Source organism: Elephantulus edwardii, unplaced genomic scaffold (genome assembly GCF_000299155.1).
Source record: "Elephantulus edwardii isolate Elephantulus edwardi_28Jun2011 unplaced genomic scaffold, EleEdw1.0 scaffold00110, whole genome shotgun sequence".
NCBI classification, from domain to species: Eukaryota; Metazoa; Chordata; class Mammalia; order Macroscelidea; family Macroscelididae; genus Elephantulus; species Elephantulus edwardii.
In genome coordinates, this window is record NW_006399860.1 from 7,564,072 (window position 1) to 7,574,070 (window position 9,999).

A 9,999-nucleotide genomic window follows, 5' to 3' on the forward strand; every position below is an offset into this window, starting at 1 on the left:
CATAGGGTCACTATGAGTCGGAAATGACTCGACGGCACATAACAACAACAACAACAACAACAATGTCAGGTCACCTTTTTTTTTTTGGAATGGGAACAAATATGGATCTTTTCCAGTCAGTTGGCCAGGTGGTTGTCCTCCAGATTTCTTGGCACCACTTGGTGAGCACATCCAGGGCATTACCTGTCTTTTGAAATATGTCAACTGGTATGCTGGCAAAAATAAAATTAAGATACTATAGATCTACTATAGATTATAAGTTCTAGAAATAGTAATAGTAGGTTCATTGTAAATTGAAATTTTATATCTCAAACTAGTTGTATTCTGTTATTTGAGCTTTTTATTCTTAATAGTCACATTTCTAGTACTCAATGGCCTTATGAAACTAGAGGTTATTATGTTGTACAGCACATATTATTAAGATATAGAGCAATCTCATCATCCACCTGATGGTACAAATGATTAGGCACTTGCATGCTAACCAAACCCACCAAGTGACTCTACTGTAGAAAATCTTGAAGATTTGCTACAAATCTTACCTCCTGACAGCATTTTCTGAAATATGTGACAGAGTTCCAAGGAACAACATGATTTCACCTTTTCCAAGACAAACCCAAGTTTGTTCTCTTAGCAGTTCATGCTATGTTTAACATTCTTCTCCAGCACTATAGCTCAAAGGCATCGATTCTTCTTCTGTCGTACTGAGAGGCCCATGAGTTGGATTAGGTACACCCTAATCTTTAGACTGAAAGTGCTCTTTAGCACTTTGGAGAGGTCTTTAACAGCATATTTTCCCAGTGCAAGTCGTCTTTTGATTTACTGACAGCTGGTGCCAAAGGTGTTGACTATAGATCTGAGTAAGATGAAATAATCAACAATTTCAGTCTTTTTTCCATCTATCGTGATACTGCCTGGGGTGTTTTGTTTTGTTTTTTTTTTATACTAGTTTATTTACAAAATTAAATACATTGGTTTTGAGAACAGATTCTTTCAATTTCCCTCACCCTCCCATCAAATTATACAATCCCATGTTTTATCCCCCCTTCTCCTGCACGTCCTCATCCCTCTGCTTCCATCATCTCCCACCTCTCCTGGATCCTTATACTCATTCTACCATAATGGTTTTATATAATATTTATTCTTGTGGGACCGAGTTAGTTCACTCAGCATAATGGTCTCCAGTCCCTCCCAAGTTAGGTAATAATTGATAAAATTATTGCTCCTGCATGCTGCGTAGTATTCCATTGTGTGAATGTACCATAATTTCTCAATCCATTCATTTGTGGTTGGGCATTTGGGATGTTTCCATATTCTTGCAATGGTGAATAATGCTGCTATGAACATTGGTGTACAAATCTTATTGATGCCTTTGAATAGTTGATAAACACAAATATACTTCCTTCTCTGCTTTCAGCCTAGACTCATCTAACATCACCAATGATATCCCTAGTGCCACGACCACTTCTAAACCCATCTTGAATTTATAGCAATTCTCTGTGCTGTCTATAAGATGCAGTATTGCAAATTCAATGTCTTCTTAACCTCGGAAAAACAAGGGACATAAAAGCAACATTTTCTACAAGTTGACCCTGATGTTTATACAAAAAAAGGAATGATGAGAAGTGGCATCATAAAACATTAATGATGTAACTGCTAGGTTACAATGTGTGGTTTTATTTTTCCTCTTGTTACAGCTTTTCTACCTGTAAACTCATTCAACTCTTACAGTTTTGATGGATAGCATCATAAAGTAGCAAAAAGCAGGATAATTGTTGTTTTTATGTAACATTGAGTCAGAATCAATTCATAGCTCAATTCCCGTAGATTTCAGAGGCTTTAAATCCCACTGGAGGCCAATTTCCATTGTTCTCTTGAGGAACAACTGGTAGTTTTGAACTGTGTGCCTTTGGGATGACAGCACAAGTCTTTACCACTAAACCACGAGAGCTCCTTATGAAGTTCATTTGCCTTACTTTAATGAATTCAAAGTACTACTTTTAAGTTTTTTGTCACAGTGCTCAATTTGAGATAAAATGTACCATATCTTACTGACTCTTTACTTAGTTGTAGATCATTGTTGTTAAGTGTCCTGTAGTTGGCTACAACTCATAGTGAACCTATTAACACCATACCTGAATCTTTCCCTATCCTAAGCCATCTTCATTATCTCTGAGAAAATCAAGCCTATTGTAGCGATCACTGTCAATCACCTTGTTAAAAGTTTTCTTCTCATTTACTGATCTTTCACTGCTTCAACTATAATGTCTTTTTATTCCAAGGACTTTCACCTTCTAATAACATGTCCAAAGTATGTGAGATGAAGTTTACACTGTTCTTGCTTCTAAGTGTCTCTAGTGCAACCGATCTTTGTTTCACTTTCTCCAAGATGAATTTATTTATTCTCTTAGAAGTCCATAGGATATGCAGTACTCTTCTACAACTTCACCGCTCAAAGACATCAGCTCTTCTTTTGTCATTTTCAATCATTGTCCAACTTTTAGATGCATAACAAGAATTGAAAACATCATGACTTGAATCAGTATAGGCCTCTAAACATAGTCATCCTCCCTCTTTCCTTAATAAAACAAGGGTTCTTGATTCCCCCCTCAATCATAAGAAAAATATTGCTCTAAGATAATTTACATAAGCATAATAAGCATATATACCTTATAAAAAGACCTGGTAATCTATTAATAAGGATTATAACCTAGGTAACCTTTTAGGGCACTTCTAATCTATGCTACAAATTTCCTATGACTTGACATGAATCAATAACACACCACAACAAGAAAAGACATTGTAACATTTACTTTTATCAAGGGGGCCATTGCTACCAAAATCCAAGTGAATAAATTGCACAGAAATGAAAAAGTGACCCTGGATTTGCTTTAATTCTAGCCTGTGAGGACATGAGAGCACATAAAAGATCTTATTATTGCTCTTAATTTATTAACTCAATTCTATAAAACACAAGCCCATCAAATGATTCAACCCTTTAAAGGAAAAAGAACAGGACAAACTGTCATCTCCTGAGGACTGCCCATGTTTTCTCTAAATGGAAGAAAATAGATTTACTTACCTTCGGATATAGTTAGCTTTCACCCTAAAAAAACAGTTAGTTCTTCTAGAAGCTTCTTTTCCAGGTTCCCAGGCATTTGTCTTAGGGTACAGCATGCAACAAATGATAAATTCCTGAAACTTTTCTAAACTCTATTAAAAGTCTCTCAGCAGTGTCACTTGGTTGGCCTGGTGCCACAAACTTTACTTCAACCTTTCCAACTCTATAAACCTAATGGTAGTTGCTAATTAGTTATTCATTTAGGTCAAGTACTGTACTAAATATATTATCTAAATTAATTCCCTCAAAACAAACTACTAAAAAACTCTTACAAGTCAGTTGTTTTATATATAAAATTTTCTCTTTTATAGAAAGTACTAAATTACTTTCTTGAGTTAACAATGAACTTAAAATTGAAATGTGAGTTTCTGGTCCCACAGTTGAAAAACACTTAACAATGAGATTCACCGACTTCCTGACTACGAGTATATATCATTAGCAAACTTTTAAATCAATTTGGGCTCTGAAGAGAGGAAACTCTTAGAGTTGATTTTGTTCCAGTCTTTAATGAGAACATAGTGAGACACAATTAAGTATTTTGTATAAAGATACTGGCAACTTAATAGTACATAACTTGATTTTGTAGGTTTTATTTTTATGATAGTTATGAAATTAGGTAGTGTCATTTATCAGCTAGAAACAGGCATATCTTGGACAATGTAAAACAAATATTTCTATGACATATAATTAGTTGAAAATAAATGATTGGTTATCCAGCAAATGTATCAACTAGGTCAGCATATATGTCATTCTTAATTGGAATTCCGGCTTAAAATAATGGTTGATTGTTATCAAGAAAATCACAACAATTTAGAATCATAAGTTTTCTTCATTAGGCAAACCATGTCGTTGTTCTTGTTGTTATGTGCTGCCAAGTAGATTATGATTAATAATGACCCTATGTTTGTTTGGCTCCACAGTCAACACTCTTGGGAAATCAATAGATGAATTGCATTGGAAAAGTCAGCTGTCAGGGACCTCTCCAGAGTACTGAAGAGCAATGACATCAGGTTGGAGACTAAGGTGTGCCTGACCCAGGCCATAGTCTTCGCAGTTGCATGCTATGCGTTGCAGAGCTGGACAGTGACTAGGGATGACAGAAAGATAATTGATGTCTTCTAGCTGTGGTGCTGGAGAAGAGTGTTGAATATACCATGGTCTGAATATCCCACACATTTGTCCTGGAAAGTTTGAAAGCAGGCTGTTTCTTGGAGGTAAGGATTCTGAAGCTCCGTCTGACATACTTTGAGCATGTTGCAAGGAGGGGCAAGTCCTTGGAGAGGGACAGCACAGAAAAGGAAGAGCCTTGATGAGATGGATCGATTCAGTGATTAGGGTAGTGGAAGTAGTTGTGCCAGAGAAAATGAGGTTGGCACAGGAAAGAGCAGGGTTTAGGGCTTTAGTACATAGGGTCACTATGAGTCGCAAGCGACTTGACAGCACATAACAACATCCACAATGAACAATAAATATTAACTTTGCCCTACCCTGCACCATTCTCAAGATGTCCAACATGCTTCAGCCCACTGTTACAGTGACATTGGGTCAATTCATCTCTTTGAGTCTTGTCCTCTATTTCAATGATCATCTACCTTTCCCAGCATGATGTTGTTAGCAAAGATTGACTCTTCTTGACAGCATTTTTGAAAGCAGCTTCAAAGATTGGTGTTTCTATTTGAATAATAGTGATATTAACAGGTCTTCTCTATATGAAGATTGATATTTTGATGTACTCCAGGATAGATCTTGAAATGTTATGATGATGTTAATGATGATGTTAATATAACACTCTCTCTCTTCCATTGCCATTTCTGGAACAGTATGTCATATGATTGTCTACTTCAAAATAGTCAATGCCAGTTCGTTTCAGATGATTAATGTCTAGATTATTTTATCTTTATGCTTTTTATTCATTTTTTATAACTTACCATTTTTCTATATTCTTAGTTTGCATATTCACTTTCAGATTATTAATAATTTATTACAACTCATTTTCCCTGTTGAGTCTTACCACATCAACATGTGAAAAAGTCCTTTTGTAAGTTAAAACTTTATCCTTATTAGATTCCAATTTGAAATCTTCCTCAATTGAGTTTTGAGTCACTTCCCACCTGAGGATTTTATTTGGTACTCCATCAGACAATGAATGTTCTGTCACTATTCATAAGTTGGTTTTGGTGAGATTTTTTGGAGGAGAGGGAGGTTGTTAGGTATTATAGCTTTGATTCTGACTTACTGAGAACTTTCAACAACAGATGTAAGCCTTGCCTTGTCCTGTGCCTTATCTTCATCTCTGAGGTACTTGATTTCATTGTTATAGTCTGTTATAGTATGTGTGTCAACTCACAGAGAATCATTCTCTTTTTTCCTGGCCTTTCAACTTTCTAAGAATGACTTCTTTCTCCAAGCACTGGCCCTTCCTAATAGCATACCTAAAGTATGTGAGATAAATTTCACTTGCTGAGCAAGATCAAGGACTGCAGCCTTCAAAATGGATCATGTCTTAACACCAAGAAAACAAACAAAAATACTGGCCAATAGACAGGATCATTGATAGATCTAAGTTGTCATTGATCGTGATGTTCGTTGTTCTTGGTATTGTTGTAGGTAGGTCTTAGCTATTCAATGAACAACAAACCTGAATCTTGTTCTATCTTGCGCCATCTCATCATCTCTCACCCACCTGAGCTCATTGCTGCAGTCAATGTCTGTCTATCTGGTTAAGAGTCATTCTAGCTTTTTCTAACCCTCCACCTTTCCAAGCATGATACCCCTCTCTTAGGAATAGCTTCTCCTAGCAATATGCCCAAAGTATGAGAGTTTAAGCTTCACTATCTCTGCCTCCAAGGAAAATCCTGGCTGCACTGTTCCCAAGTAATGTTCATTCTTTTGGCAGTCCATGGTATATCCAGCGCTCTTCTTCAGCACCAAACTCAAAGACATCAATTCTTCTATCATCCTTATTCATTGTCCAGATCTCAGATGTCCATTGATTAAAAAGACCATGGCCTCAGTAAGGCACACTTTAGTATCCAGACTGACATCATTACTTTCGAGTATTTGGGAAGAACTCTTGACAGCACAACTGCCCAATGCAATAAGTATCCTGATCTCCTGTTTGCTGGTACCCCTGGGTGTTGATTGTTAAACCAAGAAAAATGCAATTCCTGGCAACGTCAATTCTTATTTTTTTACCCAGCATAATGTTGCCTTTTCATCCAAAATGATGATTTTTGCCTTCTTAATGTTGAGATGTAATTTATAATGAAGACTGTAGTTCTTGATCTTCTGCATTATTTTGAATCCTCCTTTCTTTCAGCAATCAAAGCTATGTAACCTGCTTAAGACAGGTTGCTGATGAGCCTTCAATCTTAATGCATTATTCCTTTTCATATAGCCTAAATTTCTGAATTATTTTCTCAGTATACTGATTGAATAAGTGTAGAGGAAAAAATACAACACTGAAGAACATCCTTCTTGATTTAAAACCATGTGGTACTCCCTTGCTCCCTTCAAACAACAGCTTCTTGGTCTAGGTATAGATTTCATACGAACACAATTAAATGTTCTGGAATTATCATTATTTGCAATGTCCAGCATGGCTTGTTATAATTCACACAGTTAATGTCTTTGCATAATCAATAAAACACAAATAGGCATTCTTCTGGCATTCTTTGCTTTCAGCCAGGATCCATTTTACAACAGCAATAATATCCCTGGTTTTGCAGCCAATTCTAAACCCAGCTGAAACCTGACTGTTCCCTGTCAATGTACTGTTCTAGCCATTTTTAATAATCTTCAGCAATATTTCCGTGAGCAATTATTTCAGAATTGGATGGACTGGACTGTTTCCTATACTGGAATACTGGTAACATAACTTGCAGGATCACAGTAACATTCAAGCCACCAAGAACACTAACAGAAAAGTGATGGATCCAAACATTTAAAATACTCCAGCATCTACTCATAATCAACCCTCCAATGGGTTTCCAAGGCAATGGAGGAGATTGCTCATCTTTCTTAGATTAAGCAGCAGGGAATATCTGTCCTGAACCTTCTTGGGTGTTTTTGGTTTTTACTTTTAAAAAGGTATATGGAACCAAATTGGCAACAGCAATTTGAATATTAGGTAAGAGGATCTATGTTAAAAGAGAGGAAATGCTTTGGAATAGGTGAAAATGGTTGAATAATTTGAATAATGTAATTAATGTCACTGAATTTTACATACAGACTTTATCAAACTGGAGAATGCTTTAGTGTGTGTATTCTTAACAACAACAATAAAAGAAATTTTAAAAAGCTTTATCACTAGGGAGCTCTGGTGGCCTAGTGGCAAGAAGCTGTGCTGCAATCCCAGAGGTACGTGGTTCAAATCCATAAGATGCTCTGCTAGAGAAGGAGGGGCAATCTCCTCCTGTACCAGTCAGATCCAATTTGACCCGCACGCATACACACACACACACACACACACACACACACACACACAGCTTTATCACTGAGAATATGACCAAGTTATGGATTAAAATGGATTAAATATGGATTATTAGTTATGGATTAAATTGTGGACCCAAACTTCATTTTGTGAATCCTAAATTTTCTTCCTGTGGTGATAATCTCATTTTGGATTAGTGACGTAAGATTAATGTTGATCACTTTTGCCAAGAGCACAAATAATAACTATTCTGAAGTTGACATATTAAAATGATTATAGAATATAATTTTAGAAATTATTTAAGTGATGGGGAAAAATCAACACTCCTTTGAGTACATTTGTAATATAGAATCTTTTCATTTTGGTCTTATTGACAATGTTCAACATCCCTTGAAAACTACTTATTCTTGAAGAAGTAATAATTACTACTAGTTACAGCAACAACTAGCTGTTGTAATCTTTCTACCAGCAGTTTACAAACAATTGCTAATATTAAACAGACTTCCGAGTTGGATCGAGGCAGATAAATGTATGTGTTTACTCCTTATTTTCAAGATTGAGCTGTGCATTGACCTTAGTAACATGAAGTGTTACTAAGTAATAACCTAGTTCTTTGCTCATGGAGCTGACTGCAAAGCAAAACTAAACTAGCCAGAATGGGGAAACAGAAAGAAGGGAGTAAAAGAAGAAGAAAGAAAAACAGTATCCCTTTCTTTGAAAAGCCCTTAATAGTGAGAATGCATAAATGTAGAACTGACTAAAATATATTTATGTTAGAAATTTCTAAATTGGGAATAAATTTATCTTATCAGATACTCTTGACATTTTTATGTTGCGAGCTCTTTCCAGATTGTTATCCAAGAATGCTATCTTATTTCACAAATCTCCAATTCCATAAGAAAGTATGTACTTAACACAAAGTGAAAAACATTGTTAATATAAAAATAATGAAGTTTAAACTGTTGTTGTTTGTTGTTAAGTGCCATCGAGTCACCTGCGACTCATAACGACCCTATGTATAAGAACTCTAAATGCTGTTCTATCCTGTGCCAACCTAGCCATCTCAAACGCACTTATTCCTACCGCTCCAGTCACAGAATCGATCCATCTCATTGAAGGTCTTCTTCTCCTGTGCCACCCCTCCACTATGCCAAACATGATGTCCCTCTCCAAGGACCAGTCCCTCCTTGCAACAAGCCCAAAATATGTCAGACGAAGCTTCAGAATCCTTGACTCCAAGGAGCATTCTGGATTCACCTTCTCCAGGACAAAACTGTTTGTTCTCCTAGCAGCCCATGGTATATTCAACACTAAAAATTATAAATTCACAAGTTCTGGTTTGAGCTCTGAAATTTCTGAAAGAATACTTTTGACTATGCAATTAAATTCTTCGCTATTTCTCATTTCATAACTGCTTACTTACATCGGGGCTTGTTTTCCCCATTAATCTTCTAAAATACTACTTTTCCTGCCTATATATTCATTCATCTTCTTCACAGTATACGAAAAATACCTATTTTATTATGTATATTGATTACTTTTGTATGTGTAGCTTCTTTGTACTATTAATTCCCTGAGCTAAGAACTAAGATTCTTTGCCGAAATTAAGGACTTGCATATCCATGAATTTAGACATGTAATTTGGCTCAAGTGACCTCACAAACAGCGGCCCCTGAGCCCAGAGCTTCCTTATAAGAGCAACACGACAATTTTGAGTAACCTTCGACATCACTGTTCTTTAAGGGTTTTGTTTTGTTTTGTTTTGTTTTTTAAAGGGCAAGTAGTCTGGCTTATTTCCAAGAGGATACAAAAGAGTTTAATTTGTTAGATGTGAAAATGCCCAACCCTAAGATATGGGTGGGAAGAAAAGGGGTATAAATAATGTTCTTTTACTGGTACAGATTTGTACAAATACCCTAAAATATCCTCCTACAAATCTTCTGGGAAATGTCTTCTGAAATTAATCTCTGACAAGTCTGAATATGCCACTTCCAATTTAACTCAGCTGTGTGGCTTTTTGCTGATGCTCCCCTCTCAGGATATTCTGTGCAAACATCTCTTCTTTCAGACACACTGGGGTACTGCCAAAAGCTGGTTTCTACCTGAACAAATAGCATTCTTTAGCATCAGTGAGTTTCCTCAGCATCCAAGGATCTTAAATCAGAAAAATCTGCAAAGTGTTGAGAACTAATTTTCCTTTCCTGTTAACACAGTAAAGTTTTACCTAGACTTAACTAAGATTTTCTTGTTATTGTTGTTGTTGTTAAGTGCCATCAAGTCATAGACAACTCACTGTTGTTGTTGTTATGTGCCGTCGAGTCACTTGCGACTCATAGCAACTTTATGTACAACAGCTCAAAACTCTGCTCTGTCCTGTGCCAATCTCATTGTCTCCGACACACATCCCGATTGCCCCAGTCACCGAATCAATCCACCTCCCAGAGGGCCT